At 46.4% G+C, this 23,473-nt stretch overlaps 2 long non-coding RNA genes across 2 annotated transcripts; both read left to right on the top strand.

Annotated features, from left to right (window-relative positions):
* The first annotated feature begins 5,135 nt into the window (after positions 1 to 5,135).
* Positions 5,136 to 8,453, top strand: LOC109273798 (uncharacterized). Its single transcript, XR_002083269.2, has 3 exons — positions 5,136 to 5,246; positions 6,664 to 6,864; positions 8,355 to 8,453. It is a non-coding gene; the product is annotated as an uncharacterized LOC109273798 (long non-coding RNA).
* Positions 8,454 to 11,687: 3,234 nt separating this feature from the next.
* Positions 11,688 to 17,140, top strand: LOC109273797 (uncharacterized). The gene is made up of 3 exons (XR_002083268.2): positions 11,688 to 12,635; positions 12,927 to 13,024; positions 13,719 to 17,140. It is a non-coding gene; the product is annotated as an uncharacterized LOC109273797 (long non-coding RNA).
* The last annotated feature ends 6,333 nt before the right edge of the window (positions 17,141 to 23,473 follow it).

The raw sequence follows: 23,473 nt of genomic DNA, 5'->3' as shown, positions 1-23,473 counted from the left end.
ATCATCCATGCCAGGATCCTGGGTCAGATCAGCAAGAATTTTAAAACTTTTTGCAACGGGTTTGGCGGATGCACATCTCTTCATTGGTATTGTCAGAAAATTCGAAAGCCTTTCCTGGCCTCTGTTTGAGATTTATTTCTTACCCTTAATGAATGAATTACTGCTTTCGGTGTGATGTGAAAGATGTTTGTCACATTTCCACTCAATATCGGAATAAGGATTTTATTTTCAAGAGCCATCTTTCTGTTTCCATTTATTTTTCTGCCGGCACTTTTCTACTTAATAATACATTTGCAAATAATAGAAAGAGGGGCACCTGGGTGGCTCAGTCGGTTAAGTATCTGACTTTGGCTCAGGTCATGACCTCACGGTTTGTGGGTTTGAGCCCCACGTCGAGCTCTCCGCTGTCGGCACGGGGCCTGCTTCGGATCCTTTGTCCCCCTCTCTCTCTGCCCCTCCCCTGCTCACACTTGTGTGCTCTCTCTCTCTCAAAAATAAATTAAAAAAAAAAAAAAGAAAATAATAGAAACATACCCATTGTGTATGTATAAACGAGGAGCTTGCAATTTCTTATGTCGTTGAAACTTCTCAAACATCCTGTCACATTGCTGTTAACAATGGCGTACCAAGTTTTATCAATCTTTTAAATAAATTTATCACATCTCATTTGTCTTTGGGTGTCTCTTTGGAGTCTTCAAATATCTGCCTTGGATCCCTTCAAACATCATGGAACCCAGTTTTCGAAGGTCTCACACTAGTGGTTTGACCTTGTTGTTTCACTGATATTTTCTTAAGAAAAGTCAAACTTTACGTGTATGTAACATTTAGGAGATAATCCTGTAAAGAAAATATATAACTTGCAGAATGAATGCCAGGGTATTTGACCTGAGGCCGGTGGTGGGGAGGACAGCGGAGTAAGCCGGCAGGGCATGCTTCTTTTAACTTACTAGATTTGACAAAGAACCACACAGCCATGTCCTAGAAAACTCAAATTAAACGTACCTCTAGCTCAGTTTCCCTTTCGCTGAATCTTCAAAATGCCTTAAGCTTTATGGCTTGCCGTAAACTTACCTCCGTTTCACGGTGTTCCCAGTTAAGACCTAGAGACTGCCAAAGTCATACGCTTCAGGAACAATGGCCTCAGAACTAATGAAAGAAGGGTAATCAAGCCAAAACATCAATGCTTTTATCCCCAGAGATCTTAGGGTTTTAAATTAATGATACCCTGTGTCTTAGTCTGCTCTGGCTGCCATAACAAGCTACCACAGACTGGCTGGCTTAAACAGAAATTTATCTTTTTATACCTTTGGAGGCTAGAAGTCCAAGGTCGTGTTCTGGCCTGTTCAGTTCCTGGTGAGAGTTCCCTTCCTGGCTTGTAAATGGCCACCTCCTCATTGTGTCCTCACACAGTAGAGAGAGTGAGCAGGCTCTCCAGCGTCTCTTCTGAGAATGCTGATTGTGTTGGGTCAGGGTCCCACTCTCATGACCTCATTCGACATTAATTACTTCCACACTCGGAATAGTTGTGTTGGGGGCAGACCTTCAACAGATGAATTCGGAGGGGGAGGGTGGCGGGGAACTCAATGCAGTCCATATACCATGGATACCACAAATGTCTTTGAATAAAATGCTCAAGAAATCAAATTGAAGATTTGCCATTTTATGAAATTTGATTAAAATGTAGAGTGAGATCTTAGCTTGGTTAGAAAAAAAAATCGGCCTTCTCACATGGAAAATACCCTCAACGCATTCCCTTCCTCTCTCACTGGTGGTGGTAGTTGAGTTCAGCTTCTTGGATTCTGAAGACCCGCGGTTACGCAAAACCCGTAACCCCGATGTATAACGGTGCGGCAAGCACCAGCTAACCACTGCGAACACTTTCATTCACAAAGGAGGCACATGGGAGTCACTGCCACATAGCAATCCTTGGTTCTCTTAGGACACGTGTGGGCTCTTCCTTCACGAGGAATCAAGGTGTGTGAGCAATTCTCCATGGCTTCGGGCTCTGGTCTCTTGACTCTTGCTTTTGCCCTGACTCATCCTTTTTCCATGAAATGTGACCTATGTGCCTAGCTATGTGGTTTTCTTAGCAGTTTCTTGCCTGTGGAAGTTTGGGGTCCAGATGCCTCATTTCCTTTTCAACAGCTTCTGCCCTTTTTGGTCTAAGTTGGTGGGTTTTCTGTTACTGTAATTCTTTTGAAAAATTGTGTGTGTCTCCCCTGAATCTTATTGAGACATATTTCATTGGATGAAAGTCACACCTAGAAATATATTGAAAAATAGTTCATGCGTTACCTTGAGCTCCTGCTGGAACTTCTGAGGAGACACATCCATAAGTTTCTTCCAAGTCTTATTGTTTAACCGTGTGGTTCTTGGAGACATCACTTTAGATCTTTCTGAGGTCTTACAGAGGATTTTGAAATCACACCTTGCTTCCAGCCGTATGTCATGTGTTCCCGACAGTGTTCTGGATTTTTTCTTTGCCTGAGAGCCATTTTTTTCATTTCTTCATCATCTGCCATCAGGAGACACTGGGAGATTTCAATATTAGCAAGTCCTTGCTCTTTTTTGCTTATCCTTACTTCCTTTAACTGATCTCTGTCTCCTCACATTTCACTGTAACAAGAAGGAGCCTGGTGGCACCTCCGAAACCCTGCCTGGAAACCTCCTTGGCTGATCACCAAATTCACGAAGTATAGTTTTTATTTTCCATATTACTGCAATCAACGATATTGCTAAACTTTCTTCCAACACATAACGAGGATCTCTTTCCTTTTGTTTTCAAGAGCATTTTCTCCGCTTTACGTTAAGCTTTCCCCTCTGAGCTTCCCACAGGGCAGCAGACGTCTGTTGCCAGGCTCTTCAAGGCCCTTGGTTTTCATCTGCACCCTCCTCAATATTTTTCCAGCTTCTTCCCACTGCCTGGGTCTGCAATGGTTACGCATTGCTGTGTAAAAAATTACCTCAAAGCTCAGTGGTTAGAAGTTACAGCGGACATTTATTGTCCTTTCAGCTTCGGAGGGCCTGTTTAGCTGCAGTCTCTCAGACTTGCTGTCAGGATGCCGGTGAGGGCTGCCTCATCTGAAGGTCTGACTGGGGACGGACGATCAGTCTTCACAGTTGCTCATTCACAGATGACTCGGTGTTTCCAGTTGTTGGTGAGAGGCCTCAGCAGTTCCTCCCCACATGAAGCTCTCCACAGGTGGCTTGAGTGTCCTTATGGCCATAGCAGCCGGCTTCACCCAGAGTGAGTCATCCAAGAGAGGACAACAGGGAAGTGGCAATATCATTGCAATGTCCCTTCAGAACTCACTCACTAGCACCTATGCCACATTCCATTCATTAGAAACAAGCCACTAGGTGTGGTCCACTTTCAAGGGAAGGGGAAAGTGGACATCAAGGGACAAGCATCAAATCATTTATGTACACATTCGAAAACCACCATGTAATAGCTAACTAAGTTGTGCCATCTATGGGCTCACATAGCAGCTAAGTCCAGGGATAGAGCACCATTCAAGTGTGGTTTGAGCGGGAATCTGGCTCTGATTCTTTGTGATCCTCTTGGCTTTGCCTAACACCATGGCTCATCTTTGCCCTGTTGTTTTCCCTCATGGTGATACATGGCTCCAAATCCCCAAGAGTTGCATCTGTATCCCATGCTACTTCTCTCCTGGAGGTCCCGACTGAGACCGGAGAAATAGAGCTTGCCCAGGGGTTGGAACGATGTTCATCACCTCTGGACAGGCTTCATATATTCCTCTCCGAGGGGGGAAACATACACTCTTCACTCTTTTGTCATTCAGGGGTTCTTATGAGGTCAGAACATAACCCAGATGTTAATTTTTTGATGCAGGAAGCCGGATTATTATAAGATCTAATTTCATAAGACTACAGGGGATAGTACGCTCCGAGTAGCTTACAGGGACAGAGATTTTTGACTACTTGGCTCACTGCCTGGCCTCCAGTAGACTATGGATGGGGAGCTGTTGAAGCAACGGAGAAAGGACAAAGTAGCTACAAGATGGTAAAAACCTCGCATGAGAACAGAAGCAGCATCTGGTATAAGCTATCGATTGTTGACGGACCTCAGCCTGTCGATCGCTGCTGGCCAAGACACATTCAGTACGACTCACTCCATTCTCACTGTCCACGTTGATTCTATTTACCACCGTTCCACCTCATCTCCCCCGCCCCCCACAGGCCCCCCGTGCATCTTATCTTTCTGGAGCAACATGTGTTGGCACTTCCTTTTCTGCAGTAGAAGGAAGTGATTGCATATGTTGGAAGACACCACCAATTGCTAAGAACTTCTATTTCGGTCTCCCTTCATTCGTCAGTAGGAAATACGAAACGCTGCGATCCTCATCAGCATTTTTCTGGACATCCACACCCCCACACACACACACACACACACAAATCAGTGTCAGTCGATGAGGTCATGTTGATTTACTTCTATTTCATAGATAAATGCTTGACATATTTAAACTGGTAGAAATACATCGCTTGAGAGTGTATCAGTAACTTTGAAATATCTAGGATCCTTTTCACCATAAACAATATGTCCCTTTGCCATCTTGAGTTAAAAAAAAAAAATGATTGAGCCTTGGGTTTTGAAGGGAATGAGGAAATATGGGAAGTTCAGACAACACTAAAAACAGAAAGCAACCAATTGCTTAGACGAGCGGGGGAAAAGAGACAAAAACTGAAAATTTCATCTGTTGATTATGATTGCGAAAGATTGATTGTAAACTGGGACATTTTTGATTTCAGAAGAACCCACCCTAGTGCTAGGAAATGACACTTCAATTGTATTTATAAGGATGAAAAACTAGCATAGGACTTCCCAAGGTTTTTGTGTCTTCGAAAAACAGACAGAAGTGTCTATGTTCTTCCATAAATCAAGTTCAGTCTTTCCTTCCAGTCACTGAATTCTGATCAGTTTCATCCTAATTTTCCCAAACCATAGTATTTGCAGCCGGAGCATCTCACGCTGACAACTGTCTCTGCCCGTGGAGCACTGATGCGTGTGTGGACAGTGTGAGCCCCACTCTCTCCTCCCCCCCCCGCCCCGGTCTCCTGCTCTGCCTCCTCTGGTTGGTTGAGCCTCAGCACATTCTGGCAGGAAGGTGGAGGAAGTCAGACTTCAATGACTCAGCGAGCCCAGATGCTTACACCTCTGCCAGATTTGTGTCACACTGCCTGCCACTTATCAGACTCAGAATAATGAAAACCCTCTTGTTGGCAGGGTAAGTGAGTCCTGGGTGGACACACACTCGCACTAGGCGTGTTATCTCGGGGCTGCGTGGCAAATGCTGCAGGCTGGCCTGCTTCGATAGCACAGGTTGATTTCTCACGATCCTGGGAGCTGGAAGTCTGAGACCCAGCCAGGGGCAGGGTTAGTTTCGCCTGGGGCCTCTCTCCCTTTGGCTTATAAATGGCCGTCTTCTCCATGGTCTTCCTTCAGTGCGTGTCTGTGTCCTAATCCCTTCTTAGAAGGACACCGGTCAGATTGGATGAGGGCCCACCCGGTGACCTCACTCTATCTTAATCACCTCTTTTAAAACCCCATCTCCAAATACGGTCACATTCTGAGGTGCTGGGGTGAGGACTTCAACATATGAACTCAGTCCGTAATACCAGGGGTCTTTGAAACCAAGGTTCTCTGAAAAAGAAAGACAGTCTCTTGCCTGGTTGCCCTCAACACTGGAAATGGGTGTAGAGTTTTAGTCAGGGGGAGGCGTGAACTGGCTGCGAGCAGTGTTTACTCACATTGAAGTTCCGAAGTCTAGAGGGTCCGTGGGAAGGTATTACACCCCCCTCGAGCTCAGGTACCTTGGAGGAAATATCTATTTCTCCCTTTTCCCAGTTTGGAGATATGAAAGGTACTGTCCCAGCTGGTCCCCTTTCCTCCAGATGTTGATGCCCTCAAATTTTAAAAGTTTTTAACTTAGCCAATGATATAAAGTCCCTTTTTTAAATGTTTATTTATTTATTTTGAGAGAGAGAGAGAGAGAGAGAGAGAGTGAGCAGGGGAGGGGCAGAGAGAGAGGGGGAGAGAGAGAGAGAGAGGGAGAGAGAGAGAATCCCAAGCAAGCTCCACTCTGTCAGCGCAGAGCCCGACGTGGGGCTCGAACCCATGAACCGTGAGATCATGACCTGAGCTGAACCCAAACCAAGAGTCAGACACTTAACCAACTGAGCCCCCCAGGAGTCCCTAAAGTCCCTGTTTATATAAAGAACAATGATGGCTTGTCCTTAACATTGTGTTTTGAAACCAAAAAAAGGTTGGCTACAGGGGACAGAAACCCTCTTACCCTCTTCCCTTCCTCTCAAATCACTTGGGTGGGAAGCAGGCCCGGTATGGGGCACACAGGCTGGAGAGCAGGCCCTGGGTCTGATGCGTCTCACATATTACCAGTCCTCTGTGCAGACGAAGTCTCCGGGTGTGGTTTTCTGTGACAGCATGTGCTCTCGGATGCAATAGTTGATCTCCATTTTGTCTAGAAACTCGTCTTTGTGTTTGTTTTTCTTTCACTTTCTTCTTCTTAGGGAATGCCAAGATGGTGGTATTCTAACAAATAGGAAGCATTTTGAAAAGTGTGTATACTTTGAATCCGTGCCTCGCAGGGATGAAATAAACACATGCAGAATTTATCTTCACAGCGTAGTAGTTACGAGAGAACAGGAATGTGCATGGAGATCTAGCCATGGGAATGCAAAGCCGCTCGTTTACCACGGGCTGGAATCCGTTCTGAGTGGGCAAGGTGGGCGGTCCTCCAAGCACAGAAATGATCTCCAGACCCTCCCGGACACGTAAGAAATGCCACTTCTGTGACCCCGGAGTTTCCTTCTCCTGCATCCACGGTGGGTTCTACTGCAGCTGTATCCCTGGGACCCTCCCCCACGGGATGGGAGGAGACCCCCGGCTTGGGCAGGTCAAGACAGGCTGTGCCCTCTAAAGCCCCAAGTGATGGTCAGCACGAGGAGGAGAGCCGGGGTTGCCGAGAGGCGGGAATAGACAGGGATCAGGTGGAAGGGTGGCATCGTGAGTGGGCTGGTCTGATGCTGTTTGGGTGGCAAGTGGCCACACGTCATCAGCTCAGGAAAAGTCCCGGAAGAATATCGTAGGGTATTTAAGGTTTTGAATTGGTGATTAAACTCTAAATGCCATCATTTCCCTACATGTGGCAAATATCCTTTGTGTTTTAAAGCATGCTCTTTTGGAAAGTGTCAGTTAATTTAAACTTAAGCCCACAGGGCAGATTTGAAATGCAGGTTTTCAGAATAATTTATAGACATTTTGACTTAGAAAAGACCATTGCTTTCACTGAAATTTAAGTCTTTCTGTGGAATGGGTCCTTCTACACTATTCAAATAAACCATCTCAACAGAAGAGGAAACTTTAATCCAAGCAATCTTTCTGCAGATTTTCATACTATGTTTTAGAGTGTCTCTTAATGTTTTGTTTTTAAGAAATAAATTGGTGTAGAGTCTCACTAAGACATTTGAACTTGCTCCTCCAAACACGTACGTAAGAGTTTACCAAATTGAGAATTTATAGGGAGAGATCCCAGATTAGAAGCCTTCAACATTTAAGTTACCGAACAAGAATAGCCAGAAAAGCAAAATTACAACCAAAACTGCGTCCCTTTTTTTTCTTTTCCTAGTTTCAGTCTCTACGTTTGTTTTCATTCCTCCATTTTAATTAAGGGAGGTGTAGCTGTAGATAATTAATTGTCCTGTCGTTCCTCACACGGCCCCAAAACAATGGTCTAGCATTTGGCTTATGAGCGTAGCCTGCCATGTTCCCAGGATTTACCCATTGGAAGCAGAAGCGGAGCCTTTCTAGAAAGTGCCATTAACTAGGATCCCAAGAATTGGCTCAGCAGGTGAATACGTTATAAGGCCCCAAACTGCACCAAAGCTGAAAGGTCTCCATTCATTTAAAAAAAAAAAAAAATCATTTATGATTATTTTCATTAGAAAGACATTTAAATTTTTTTCTAATATTTTATTTATTTTTGAGAGAGAGAGAGAGAGAGACAGACTATGAGCAGAGGAGGAACAGAGAGCCAGGGAGACACAGAGTATGAAGCAGGCTCCAGGCTCCGAGCTGTCAGCACAGAGCCCGACGTGGGGCTTGAACTCATGAACCATGAGGTCATGACCTGAGCCGAAGTCAGATGCCCAACCAACTGAGCCACCCAGGCTCCCCAGAAAGACATTTTAGACACATGAGTGAACCAGGTTCTGAGTACTCACTAGCCCACACTGTAAAAAGTGCGTTTTCCAAGCAAAAAAGAGATATCTTTACCCTTGTGTGGACCACTAAGTCCTGATATTTTCTCTCAAAGCTTTTTCTAGGTGTGCCTTTCAGTAGAGTTTGTGACTGTCACCCCCAAGCTCACAACGGCCTCCCAGATGAAAGGCGGAACCCGGCCTGCCTCTCGGTGTCCTCCGGGGCTCACCCTGGCGCTCAGGAGATTGAGACCCCTGTTCTAGGCCAGCTGCTTCCCAGGTGCCGTCATTCATTCTGAGGGTCCCCCCCACCAACGCTGGCCAGGGCAGCTGGAGTGCAGGGCACTCCGTGCGTCCTCTTCTCATCCAGGCGGGTCTGGCCGGTGTGGACGCCCGCCCAGGACTCTGTCCGAGCCCAGCGGCTCTGGGGGTACTCCTCCTCGGGTTCTTAATCTTGAAACGGTCGTGCGGCCCTCGACCATCTTCACTTCTCCACCAACTCGGCAGATAGAGGTCCCCTGCTCTCTTTGAATGACAAACGCTTGGGAGCAAGTGTCACTGACACAAATGAAAAACAAAGGCCCCAACGCGGCGTTCCTTGGGCCCTCGGCTTGACGCTTGGAAACGATGACTTCCTCAGTCGGCCCCATCGTCTCAGGAACTGTAACCTTTCAAAGTCAACGGCAGGGAGACCACCAAAATGAAGGGGGAAGCTTGTCCATTATACAGCCTTGTTTAGGACTTTTGTAGAGGTAATAGGATATCACATCTCAATACTGTGGAATGTGGGGCTAGAGATAAGCCAGCAGTTAGGCTGAGTGATGAGCATTATGCCGTCATATTACTTACTAAGCACAGCTGTTAGATCACAGGCCCGGCCTGTGGCTTGCCATTCACTGGAGAGAGGGAAAGCGTTCTCCGTTCTCTTATTTTTACATGCCAGGATCTAATTCTTAGAACACTGGCGTTGAACTCTACAGAAATCTTCAGCCTTATTTTATTCCCTAGGGGTTGGTAACATGTGAAACGGTAGAACAGCGTGGAATCAACGAGAACCCTGTTGCACAGAGTAAGGGCTCCGTTCTGCTCAGGGCATCTTTGACCGGGGCTGGGCAAGAAATCTGTGCTCATTAGGCCTTCGCCCATCGTCCACTGTTTTTATAACATTTCACACACACAGACACACACGCATTAGTGTGGCTGTAGCAATGAACCACCCGTGAGTTCAGGCTTGAAAGCTTTCACTATGTGCATACTAAGTGCGTTTCCCCGAGTGGTTTGGACCAGGAAAGATGAGCGAGGACCCGGGAAGAGGGCGTCCCTGAAGGAGGAAAGATGGGCCGTGTGCTTTAATTGGATCAGGTCTCCTTAGCGGCTCATTGGTCAGTTTGGTTAGATTTTATGCACTGGGTCGGACTTCTCTCTCCCGAATCCGCTGAGCTGGCTAATGAGGAGGGCAGATGATGAACACAGTTGATGAGGGTCAGCAAATCTGCTTCTTCGGTTTCATTCACACTAATCCTCAATGCGGTTGGCAGGACTTTGTTTTCGCCCTTACTTTGTGGTAGAGAAAAAATCCATTATTAGGGTCCTAATCCCGGCCGGCTGTCTGTGTGTGCTTCCTCTGGCGGCCTGGCAGGGGCGTGCGTGTGCACAGGGGAGCTCCTGGTCTCTGGGAACCGAGGGGATTTGCTCAGACTCTTGGGTGAGCTGGACTTGTACCCGCTACCCGCTTCTGTTTAATGGGCCACACGGAACGCATAATAGCCTGCCGTTGATTACAAACGGCAACTGTGGCCTTCTCCGCAGTGGATACTTGTGAAAGCACCAAGTGAAGCGTTGTTAAGAGTGGAGGGAAGTGACACCTGCCAGGCCATTCAGAAACTCGCGCGTGGTTTCTACGCGGTGAGGGGACTTTGTGGGGAACTTTATCGGGACGTAACATTTTGCCCTTGCTTTACCTGGCGAGTGCCTCGTCCCGCGTTAAGCATCCTGCCACCCCCGAGGCGTCCCAGCCTCTGTTCCGCTCACTCGAGAGCATCGTGCACAGATCAGACCGGCCTGACGCGGGTTCTGTTTCCATCTCGGTTTTATAGACGAAGAGGTGAGGCACAGAGAACTTAAGCCACCTGCCCAGGGTCACACAGCGGATAATTGGATGCTTGCTGTTCCTCAGAGCGTCTGCTCTCGGCAGCTCTGTTGAACTCTGACTCCGGTGCTGTCATCTCGGCACCTGACGCTGAATTAACACTCGTCTGTTTCCGTACCCGCCGCCCTCCCCAGAGGGCGAGCTTCTGGAAGGAGATCGCTTGTTTCATTTGGATCGTCACACGTTCTGGTGCCCACACAGCGTCCTGGCGCTAAGCTGGTGTTCGGGACACGATTACGGAGCTGTCCCAGCGCTCTGAGGTTGCTCGAGGCTTCTGGACTATTCAGTGTCGGGTGCGACAAGTGGAAGTCAGCCTTTGGACTTTCACTTCTTTTGAAATGCGGCTTCCAAGTTTACTTTCCGTCTAAAACAGGTCAACTTGTTTTCTGAATGACAGATCCCTCTTCTCTCGATTCCAAGTGTGAGTGTGGGTCAGGCTGCTAGAATGGTCAATCCCTTTGAGCGCATACAGCCTCTTCGCTCCACAAGGCTTCCTTTTGTGGCATCACCCGTGGCATCGCCAGTTCTAATCCTGCTCTTTCCTTCTGCCCTCACTGCGCCCCAACTTCCAACTCTCATTCTGGAGTTTCCGAGCCCCAAAGAACTTGGGTGTTACTTATCCCCTCTAAGGATCTGTTAATGCTTGAAAGGTTTCTGACATGTTACATTTTTTCTATTGCTTAATTGGCTTACGAATGCACTGGCAAGAATAGGGGGGCGCCTGGGTGGCTCAGTCAGTTAAGCACCCAATTCTTGATTTGGGCTCAGGTCATGATTTCGTGGTTCATGGATTCGAGCCCCGAGGAGGGCTCTGTGCTGACAGCATGGAGCCTGCTTGGGATTCTTACACTCTCTCTCTCTCTCTCAAAATAAATAAATTAAAAAAAAAAATTAAAAACAAAAGAACCAGAAGTCACTTCACTTGGCATTTCAATTTCACTCTCTGTGGTTCTTTCCTGTCACTAATATTTCCAACACTCAGGACCGTAGTTAATATCACTGATGTAGAATCATGCTTTTCTATCACTGAGGAACAGACAAATACCCAAAGTAAAAAAAAAATGGAGAAAAGATATATATAAATAGGACACTCTCAGAGCCAGAATTCCAAAATGCCAGAAAACATGTGAAGCTCTCAGTGACACTAGTTGAACTGTTAGGTTTTACCAGCTTGTGGGTTCTTTTTTTTTTTGGTTCCTCAGCAAATTGCTCAAGTGTCGACACGCCCTCGTGCACAGAAACTATGGCGTGGTCTTCCCTCCCTCTTGAGACTTGCTTTCAATTATCCAGGGATCTTGGGCCCTCCGTGGTCCAAAGGGCAGCTGTCCTGCTTCCAAATATCAGGCGAAGAGAGGAAGCACGGTGATGATGGGTGAGTCATGGCAAAGCTCTGGTGACCCATGTGTTCGTGGGGTTGGAGTTCCTTTCCTGGTCGCGGTGTTACCAGTCCTGCCCTGCCTGAGGCTCTGTAACCCTCTGAGTTCACAATCATGGCTCAGACCCTGTGGCGGCTGCCTTGGAGGGTGTCCCAGCGTCAGCCACATACTCTGCCACACAGTCCTCCCTGTGTGCCTGGCTCTGCGTCCTGACCCACTCACCCCCATGTCTGTTCCACCGTGAGTAGGCTTTCTTCTCTCTGAATACTGGTCGGAGATGTGTTCTCAGGACTTGTGTCTTTCAGAAGGTTTTTGTCTTCCTTACGCAAGGTGCTCCAAGCCATAGGGCCGTGCACGCCACGGTGTTTAGAGAGGAAAAGCTGCTCCAGGGAACATGGAGAATCGCTGGGTGTCTGTCACGTGCCTTGCTGTCTCCCACGCTATCAAGAACCCGCTGACGTCATTCTGTGAACGTGGCCTCCGCACCTCTTCCACCAGCAATCAAGGCGACACGGATTATCGCAATGAAGAGATTAAATTTTTGTCATCAGATCAACAAAGGTTGAAAAACTTGGGGGAACAGATGCTCTCACGCTTTATTTGTGGGGGTGAAAATCGTCTTGTGGGAGTGTAAATCGTCACAGCAGGTCTGGACTGCAATTTGGCAGCAACAACACAAAACCTTAGCAAAGGGGGCCGTTTGTTCACTTCTACTTCTTGGGATTCTCCCTACAGAAATAAAAGGTCAAGGCCACAAAAACTGAAAAGCAAGGATGGTCATTACAGAAAAAGAAAAGAAAAGGAAATAAGAACCATTAAGGCCTATCAATAGGAGGATGGCCAGATAAATCCCATCATATCCATGGAGTGAGGTATTATGCCCAATAAAAATGATCACCCAGTCAAGATCCATATTTACTGACATATAATAACATCCACACCATAGTGTTACTTGATAAAAAGAGGTAATAAATCTTAGGTGATATAGCCCATTCCTACAGCCAAAACTACCCCCCCTCCAACATGAATGCCAGAGAAAGTGATGTTTGGGGGAAGGCAAGAAGCCTGGGGTGCAGTGAGAGAAACTATTTCCAACTACAAATTATTGGTGGTTCCACTTGTTTGTATCTTTCTTGATCAATTTAATATTTTTTTAACCAGAGATCACTTCAACTGTTTGTGTGCTTGTGGTTCCTAAGCGCCAGCCTCCACAGGAAGTTTTATGGACATTTACCATCGATGTTTCTCAAGACCTCCTGAGGTAGGTATTGCCATGATACCTAGTCTATAAACGAGTCTAGCCAAGTTGGAGCAATTTTCCAAGTTCACAGGACTAGTGACCTGTGCAGCCGGCCCTTGATCTCTGGTCATTTTGCCTAACCACAGGTGGGTCTTCATAATGAAAAAGGGATGGTAACTATATATATAATATATATACTATATATATATAGTATATATATTATATACTAAATATATTTATTTATATTATATATAATATTTAATATATAAATATAATATAAATATATTATATATATTTAGTATTTATATGTATGAAGTTTCTCTGTAATCTTGAGTATTGGATAGTACTTAACCTCTTTATTCACAAAGTGTTGAAAACAAACACAAGGAAGATGAAGCGGGGGACGGCCATGTGCTTCCTTTATATTTCTCCCTCCTATTCATAGTCAGGCATGTTCCCAGTTAATTTTCTGGTTATTAAAGACATCTTGAGGCTGAAGTCTTCCATTACAACAATGATCAGCTGATTTCTATATTTTTCTGCTCTATTGGAAACACATTCACAGTACCTGTTTTTTCCTGATCCACCCATGACCACTTTGAAAAAAAGGCCTGATACCCTTATGACATCATAGAATGGCCTGGTAGGCACATGGCAGCGTGTGTTAGGTGTGGCAGGGCACCGTGGCTACGATAACATTCCAGTGGTTTCCCAGATCATGTAGATCACATGGATGGACAGTGTTGATGAACCGCATGACAACTCCACATCAGAACGTTTACTATGAGAACCAGATATCTACAGCGTTACCAACAACGTGGAACCTGTTGGCAGGTGCGGGGAAAAAATCAGTTTCCTGCCACTCATCAGCTTTCCACCACTCCTGAAAGAATTACTACACACACGTGTACACACACACACACACACACACACACAGAGATACACACAAAACACCACTTCATCTTTCCTCCCAGGAATCGGAAGGCCCAAAGGCCATGTCCATTCATGAACAGACTAGGCCAGGTGACTTGTTAGTTAATGATGGAGCTGGGGTTTAAAGCCAGGCCTATCTCCTGCCAACTCACCAGGGTGAACCCCTGTCATGTAAACAGCACAAAATGATCTGAAGACTCAGAGTTAAAGTGTGGCCAATGTGAGTTGGATGTACCCAGGGAGGAAGTGAAATGTGACTGTGTCAAAACTGTGGAGGGGATCGCTGGGGAGCCTGTGCTGGGCGATTGGAAAGATTAAAAGACCACCTGGGGGGAGAGGTCACCTGGGGGATCCCCCCAGATGTTCATGGTGGCTCATGAAATTACTGGGACCTAACAAAGCCTGAGTAAGACTTGTCCAGAGATTGGCCATTTAGAAAGCTCAGTGGTCGTGCGGGAAAGAACCCCAGATTTATCTTTGCTTCATACAAAATTGCAAGATTTGAATTTAATATGAACAGCAACCAGGAGCCAGATGCACACAATGGTGGAAAACATGAGATTTAGCTTCTTTTTTTGGAGGTAGGCTAGAAATCCTAAACAATCATCCAGCTCAAAACACACAATGCTACACCAAAAATGTGTGTGCATGTGTGCATGCGTGCACGTGCGTGCGCGCGCGCACACACACACACACACACACACTGTTAGATCCTGATGAGGCACTCTTCAACCTGAGAGTTAAAGAAAAATAAACTCATTTCAGAGAAAGAAACAGCAAGGAAAAGTGTATGCCACAATCCTGGTCCTAAGCATAAGGAGACCTAAACAAAATGCTCCCATATGTAACCAGAAGCTGGCCCTCACATCTGTCTGTAACACTATCTGAATCAACTAGCCACATATTTGGGCCGAACGACCTTCGGCAATCATCAAGAAGCAAATGTTTTGTGTTTGACAGAAGCAAACACAAATTATATTTAGAGAAATATACCTTCAACATAAGCCTCAGATATTTCCTACACAGGAAACTTTCATGGGAGATGAGCTCATAGCTACCAGTCACAAGCCCTCGAGAAAGGGGAGCATGGTGAGTAAGAGCCAGCAGGAAGACCACAGAGTCAACCCAGCACACTGACATCCCATGTAATCTGATCTAATGTATTATATGTGTCTACATTAATTAAGTAATTAATCAATCATTTGATTATATTTATTATACATAAATATAGGAGGTGACTAAAAACTGTAAGCAAACAATAAGCATCCTGAAAAACAGAAAGGCAACCATGGGAGAAAAAATAGGATTTCTAGAAATAAGAAATCAAAAGCTAATGTTAAAAAAACTGAATTTAATTCAATTTCAATTGCGACTTACAGAGCTGAAGAGGCAATTAGTGAATTAGAAAATAGATCTGAAGCAATAATACCAATTTCAGTAATAGAAAAAATGAAATAGAATAAAGAAAATTCAAGGGGTATGATGAAGAAAGTGTTCTGCAATTCATCTGCTCAGAACTCTAGAAGATAAGAGAAATTTTGAGGAGTTAACTTGTGTGAATTTTCCAGATTTGTTGAAAGACACCAGTCCTCAATTCTAAAAGTCCAATGTCAGGCAGGATAGGGTAAAAAATCCACATCAGGACTAATCAAAATGAAATTTCAAAGAAAGAGAAGTTACTGGAACCCTTAGCAAGAGAGGAATATCAAAAAGACCTGTTACTTCTTAACTGCAAAGATGGGAATCAGAAAACAGTGGAGATTATTTTTTATTTGCAGTGAAAACAAATCAATAATCAGCCTAACTGTATCTTCACTAAAGCTATGTGTTTTTTTCAAAACTGAGTGTAAATGAGAGACAAAAGCTGAACGCATTTGCTACGACCAGAACTGAAATAACGAAAAATTTTGATTCATAGAATTTTAACAATTAGGCTTAAAATACTGGCTAAAAAATATTACAGATGCCCATTGTTTCCAGGCCTTTGTATCATGCTGGAGGCTAAGACATTGATTATCTTCGGACTTCTTTACGAAAACCATGAAATGACACTACAACAATAGAAATCGGCGTTGTAGATCACACTTGGTGGAAATTTAAATACCAGACTGGAGTCACAAACCTCAATGCATTTAAAAGAATTCAAGAAAGAGGAAAGGCAGACAAGAGCTATAGCATAAATGGTGCTAACTGGAGAGCACAGACGGAGGAGTGTGTCTGTCTCCGTCCTGGCAGTCCTGCGTGAGGGGCCAGGCTGGTGGGATGCCCTGTCCTCCTCTTCTCTTGGTTGGCATCACCAGCTCCAAGGGACACTCAGCCATCAGTATTTCAGAGTCAACAACAACAGCGGGGGCGGGGGTGGGGGGTGGGACCGTGGCTTCCTTTCTGAGGTTGTGACCCAGTCCCCTGGGAGCTGGCTGTGTTCCTCCACTCACCTCCTGATTTCCTGCGCTCGGTTCCATTTAGCTGGGACATTCAGCTCTATGAGGGAATGACAGACGGTCCCGTGGGCCAGAGGAAAAAGTGGGAAAGGATATTGCAGGCAATTAGCACTCTCCGCTGTCATGTTCAGTGTCAACGGACCAAACGTTCTGGTTAAAATGTAAATATTTTAACACAGTATTTAAAAACATCTAACTAATTGCTGCTTATTAGAGGCACGTCCAAATTATAAGAATTTAGAAAATGTGGGCGGTTGAAAATGTTTCTTCCTGTAAACTGATAAATATATATGAACTTGTAAATAAGCTTACACATGCACATGTATATGCACATGTGTATGTGTGCATATATATATGTTTGCATTTGCTTTAAGTGTCTGCGCACACACTCGTGTTACACAGATCTCAACGAAAGAAAGCTGGTGTAATATTATTTTATCAAGCTAAAGAGACTTAAGGGGAGAGACCACTACTAAAGATAAAAGGGTTATCATATGACATGAAAGTGTCCATTTTCCAAGGAATATGTAACTAATTTAGGGGCACCTAATAATGAAGTGTTAAAAGCAAACATTGTCAAAGCTACAGACAGAAACGGACCGATTTCGACATTTTGTTAGGAGGTTTTTAATAAAACGGCGGAGCTCTGCGTCCTGGCTGTGTGATATTTGGCTGTCCCTTAAGCTGTCTGTGATCCTTGATGGTAAAATGGTACCATAAAGTAATAAGGGCTTCCTAATGCTGAGTAAAATAAATAGCCTGGGTAATATACTTAGCAAAGTAGGGGCAGGAAATATGCCATAAAACGAAGTGTTACTATTATTATCATCATCGTTATTATTATAATGTTCTTAGTGAAGGGAGCAACCCAAGAAGGTCCTATTAGAGAAACGCAACTCTAATTACACTGCATGACAATGAACAGGAGACAGGACACCCGAGGAAAGGGCGATGAAGTCGGTCCGGAAGCGATTTTGAGTGGTTCCCAAGTAGGAAATAATAACCTTTTCATTTCGGGTTGCTCTTAAGACCACAAAAAAAAATTAAAGCAGGCAGTGAAGAACTGTGGCCAACACACAGAAAGCCATTGGATAGTGGAGTCTGTCAATCTGTTTGCCTTGGGGGTGAAACATATTGCAAAAAATTACGGATGCCCTGAGAAGACTAAGAATGTTCCAGATTCTTCGAATTTTGCCTTGAAGTCTATTTGCCGCTATGAAATCCATTTTTTTTTCCTCCTGAGCGAGATGTTGGCGCGCGGCTCAGCGTCTGGTACCGACCCACTGCTCTGAAGTTCTGCGAGCCTGTGTGCACACGCATGGAACAGACGCGAAAACCGGAAGCATAGCCGCGCACAGGCGAGCACACGCCGCTCCCGCCACATAGCATCGCCACGGGATCAGAGATGTGTCACCGACTTAGCGTGGAAACGGTCCCTCTGGTCACGGGCTTCCTAAATCCTGTGTGAGCAGATAATTCCACGCTGACCCCTTTGGCCACATCCACAGGAGGGCCTGTGCGGTCCTGCCGACGTGTGCGTTTGCTTTCAACGTCTGGGACAATTGGGCTCAAGATGAGCTCAGCCGCCTATGATTCAGCTCCGCGCAATCGCCTGGCTTAGGAGCTGGTGTCGTCAGTGTCACTTAACGTCAGGTGTGTCTAAGGGTGTTTGAAAAACGTGGGGCACATAGAAAACCCCTCCTTCCCCCTTGAAGTGGGTCCGCTGATACCCCGACGCTATACAAACAGAAGGTGGCTAAACAGGTGTTTTTCTAAAAGGCGTAGCTGGTTGCTCTAAAACAGAGCAATAAAAATTGCACCATCTAGAGGAAGGAACAGTTTGTTTTGCCCCGTTTATTGCCAGTTAAATGCCAGAAGACTTTTTTTTCTTTATTTATTTTTTTCAGAAGACTTTTAAAGTAACAGCAGCCAGCGTAGAGGAGGGGGGGAAATCAAACAAAAGTGTTACGATCTTAAAAGAAATCTATTACTGTCTCCCCCTCCGTGGTTTCACAGAACCTTCTACACCTTTTGGCACCAGAAACTGCATATAATGTTTTTGCTCTGCGAATGCCAGGAAGGCATCATATAAAATTATAACCATAGCAATAGAGGTGCCGTAAAACTGAGTAGGAAAACAGAATTTCCGTAGAGAGTCAAGTGGTTGATGTTGCCTTCACTCCAATAAAGCAAAGCGTGCTTCTCCGGGCCTGACTGTCCTGGTCACAGCTAGCCTCCCGAGGTCCCAAGGGGCTCTGGTGTAGCTGGTGTGGGATGCCTCCCGATTCCTTCTGCTGAGACTTTCCAGAGTTTCCCAGGTGACTCGAACAGGCAGCCCTGGCGGGGGACCACAGCTGTAGAGCGAGGCCACTTGTGATGAATCCACTTGGATGAGAAGGGAGGGTACGGAATCGATCAAACCACGAAGCGGACCGTCTCCCAGAGGAAGCCTACTTCCTGCCGGTGCCTGGCCAGCATGGATCCCGCTGCCCTGAATGTGACGAGCTCCTGAGCGGTCCCTGAGCACCTGGCCTGGGGACACGCTCCTCTGACCGAACCCACCTGCCCTGAAGTGAACAGGGCAAACAGTGAGTTGGGCAAGAGTACGGCAAGACGAGGAGACAGAGACGGTTTGGTGTCCATCCTCCTCCCGCATCTTGAATGCTGACAGATCCCCAAGCCTCTGTGTTAGTGTCCAAACGTCAGCCAGGGGGTTCACTTAGCTCAGACTCTTTTGCAGTTTTCTCCTGTGCACCCGTCTACGGTATCTTCTTCCCTGCCTCCACACGTCTGCACCGCTTGTGCTGTTCAAGCCTGGGTGGTCGAAGGGACGGACCCGTGTGTGCCTCGGGAGGCTGGGGGAAGCCGGGGAGAGAGGGTGCGGGGAAGGGGTGCAGGAGCCCCTGGGGGTGGCGAGCAGGGGGGGTTAGGAACGGCACCACGAGACGTTCATCCGGCCCCGGACCAAGGAAACAGCACCAAGTTGCAAGCTAATGCATATTTATGCTTTACTCTGAGCCTAATGTTAAACACGGTTCTCAACATCCAGCGTAGCTGGGAACATCAGACTGACGAGAGATTGAAAATATTCTTAGCTAAAATCGAATGGAATACAGAATGTGTCCCTGCATACATCTAGAGAAATGTCATGTACGAACCAGAAGCTTCCTTGGAATAGGAAGAAATGATCCTTTCAGTTTAGAAACTTTACTAATATAGAATTCGAGCTGCTGTTTGCTGTTCTATTTAGAGAGTGCCATTTGTAAGTTATTAACGAAAACTGAACCCAAAATTGGAATACCAGTGATAAAAGCAGTAACAGGGACAATCACAACATTTTCTAGGCTATATGGGATCGTTTATTTACTCACTCTCACTCACTCAGGCATTCATCCAACAAATATACGTAAGCTGACTCCTGGGTCCTGAGCACCGCGATTTGTGTAGATAAATGACAATGAAGAAAGAGAAACTGTCCTGTCCTCAGGGAGGTTACAGACTAGAGGAGGTCAGGCATCAAACAAGTAAAAACCCCAATGGATATATTTTCGTTAAGTGTGTTAAACCTTGTGAAGGAAAAGGCCAGGTACAATGAGATAGTTTACCAAAAAGTCCAACTTTGATGTGAGCTCTCTGAGGACACTCTTTAGGGATGTGGCATTTACACTGAGTCTGTAATGATGAGTAGGAATGAACTTGCTCAGGACTGGAGAAAGCTCAGCTTGCACACCGAGAAGGATGTGCAACCAGCTGAGTGCCAAGGACCACAAGTCTGAAGATCCTTCCCCAGCAACCCCCGCCGCCCCGGGAAACAGACTCTTCTGTGATGTGGACGAGCTTGTGAATTCATTTCAGAATATTTGCCTGGAGCATCTCCTTGTGTTCCCATAGTCTTGCCTGAACTGACATGTGCTAAGTGGAGACGTCCTTCTTGCTTTCTAGGAGGCAGCCTGACAGAGCTGGGGTGGGGGGAGGGGTGGGGGGGAGAGGGTCCACAAAGGACAGGGCTCAACGGAGGTGGGTGTGGTATGGCGGGGCACTGCTCTTGCCCTAGAAAGGGTCGATACTGGAACAACAGAGTCGCCTTGAGTATGTGCTTAGGTACTGGTGATGGAGAGAAACATATGTTGACTCTCAGCAAATAACCTTTCTGCTTTTAATGACAGGTAGAGAAATATCTGTCTGGTCGTGGAGCCATTGGGTTGGTTGCAGGTGGTTTTGTTGAAGCATCTTGAAAATCCTCCTAAGGATCCTGAGCTGTGCTACTGTCCCGCAAGGGAAGGTTCGGTCATCCCAACATCCCTAAAATGTGTTATTTACATCTGGATAATGCAGGTCCTCTGGCTGGAAGCAAGGGTGCGAGGTGTCGCCGGCGACTTGACGAAAAGCTGAGCTGTTAGCTCCGTGGATCACTTCATCTACTTTGTGTTCTTTTCCTTGTTGGCATATACTTCATTGTCCTTTCCAGTGCAGTCAGTCCTTGTCCAAATGCTAACTCATTCTCATCCCAAATCGACAAGGAACCCAACGTCGTGAATACCCAACCCCTTACCCATTCTCCGCTCCTTCCCCAAGTCCCTCTTGGTGAATTTATCCCCCACCCTTAGTTTCGTATCCTTCTTCTCGGCGACCCCTAGGTCATGTCTGGTTGGGATTACTGGGATTATTTCCAAACGTGCTGGAGTTCCTCCTTGTGCTGAGTCAGTCTCAGGGATGATTACGTCCCGGTTTTAATGCCAGAACAAACAGCTTCTAACACTTCCATCTTGCATACCTGCTTCTTTCCCCTCCCAGAGCCTAGAATGCCTTGATTTTCGGCAGCTGACTGGTACACTTTTCTCTTGAGAATGAATAAGGTCCTGGGCCAGTTCTCATCGGATGAGCTGTATGGTGAGAACACATCTTATTTGGGGATAGAAACTAGCTGGTGTAGAAAAAAAGCCTTTAATTGTAATTGTCTTCATGCAAGCAAGTCTCGGGCTATAGCTCATTTGTGCACATAAAATAATATTCCCAGTCTTTGCTTAACAAGTGAACGTGCCTGAAAAAATGGGACACATAATTACAGTTGAATGACCTCCCACTTGGGTGGTCCACGGACCGACAGTCCCGGCATTATCTGGGGGCTTATTAGAGATGCAGAGTTTCAGACCCGTCCCTCCTACTAAATCAGAAACCATTTTAACAAGATCGCTCCGTGATTTATATGCACAATAAAATTCGAGGCCCTCTGGCTTCATGCAAATTAAGGAATCTTTATTTCCTTCTGAATTCCTGGTACTGAGCAGAATGATTCTCCTTGACCGTGATCATGGTGGGGCGGGTTGCACAAAGGCACACGGGTCTCGTATGAATCATGTTTTTTATTTTTTATTTTATTTTATTTTATTTTATTTTATTTTATTTTATTTTATTTTATTTAACTTTTATTTTCTGGATTTTCCAGCCCGTTGACCTCCGGGCCTTGCTCCTGTTCACCTGGGAGAGAGACTGCCCTTTCAGGGTCAGCTCATTCCCAAAGGTGGCAAAACTCTCCCCTTCAAGCAAGTGCACCTTTCACAGGCACACTCCCCAATTCATCCCTTTCTTCTATGGGGCCCTCACACTCAGGGCCCCTCTCGCCCCTGCCGATCCCCTCCTCTGGGAACGCTATCTTTTCCTGACCCGGTGGTCTCACCGGCCCTGATTAATAATAAGACCTGCATTTTAAAGCAGGCATTCTCCCGAGATGCTCTGTCCCACAGCAGGAAGATTAGCAGGTTGTGTAGAGGAAGGGACTGCTTCAGAAGGGAGAGCTCTCCATCAGCTTTTCTCTGCTCAGCCACGAGGCAGCTGCGGGGCTGAGGATTCGGGGGAGGCCACTCTCACCCGTCGGGTCCCCCCACTAGGCCTCTGTGACTGCAGCACACAGGCAGGGGGCTCCTTCCTTTGATTTCTGCCGCGTGAAGTATCGGAAGGCAGTGACAGCTGTCAGAGAAACTTTTTCCTGGTATTAAACCAAATCTCTTCAATGGGCCTTTGATATCCGTACATATACGTGCGAGTGTGTGAGCACATTTGACTTAGGGAAAGGAAAAAAAAAAAACCCTAGCGAAGAGTAGAGAATTTTAAAATAGAGACATTTTACTTGAAAGGGTTATCATCTGATCCCAGAACAACGGTGGCTCAGAACCACGGAATAATGTTTGTTTCTGTCCCGGACCATGTGCTTGTTGCCGGCATCCGATGAAACGCATCAGTCCTGGGGGTGTCCTGCCTCCCCTCGCCCGTCAGCTGTTTTGATCTAGTTTCCTTGTCCTCTGGGGATCTGGCTGAAATTGGAAGGCAGACCGGGGACTGTGAATTATCACATACACATCTCCGAGCTAGGAAAGAGTGTGTCCTTCTTCAACTTTTTAAAATACCACACGTATTTTTTAATCAGAAAGGTTGCTTAAGAACACAAATAGGCCAGTCTTAGATATTCCTTCTAATGGAACGCAAGTCTGAAGGGGCCAAGAAAGTTGTTTCTCTGAGACGTTTACCGTATGTCTCCTGCGGCCAGATCCCAGTCGCGCTGCCTCCTGCGTGATCCCACTACGGAGCGTGGCCGCGAGAGCGGAGAAGAAGCTGGAACACAAGCTGTGTCTGGAAACCAGCTCTCGTGGAGAGGCACTGCCTTCAGGAACGGCCCATTTTCTGTGGGGAAGTACTCTGTCCGTCCATCGAGAAGGCCTGCAGGCGTGGCTCTGACCGCCCCGGACATTCACGCCCCAGGTTTGGTTCCCGCCGTGGACGTGGACACTGAGTGGTCTGGGCAACTCACATTCTGTGAGACGGTGATCAACGTGTCCCCCGTGGACACACGCTGGGCCTTCGTGAGACGATTCTCCCTCTTGCTTTCTGCCGGTAACCTCCCCTCTCCCTCCCGGGCCACAGCCTCCGCTCCTGCCATCTCCAGTGGCCCACGTGGCATTACTACCCAGGTGGGGTCACGTCAGCATCTGACCACCTCCTGCGGGCCCAGCGCCTCAGCCGCCTTGGGAGAGAATCCCAGAGAAAACCAGGCTCCTTGCCCTCCACGCACGTCTAGCAGGGCAGCCGCCCACGGACAGGC

Source organism: Panthera pardus, unplaced genomic scaffold (assembly GCF_024362965.1).
Source record: "Panthera pardus isolate Hobbes unplaced genomic scaffold, ASM2436296v1 HiC_scaffold_6, whole genome shotgun sequence".
Classification (NCBI taxonomy): domain Eukaryota; kingdom Metazoa; phylum Chordata; class Mammalia; order Carnivora; family Felidae; genus Panthera; species Panthera pardus.
The sequence above is the reverse complement of the archived record's forward strand: the minus strand, read 5'-3'. Positions and strand labels throughout refer to the sequence as shown.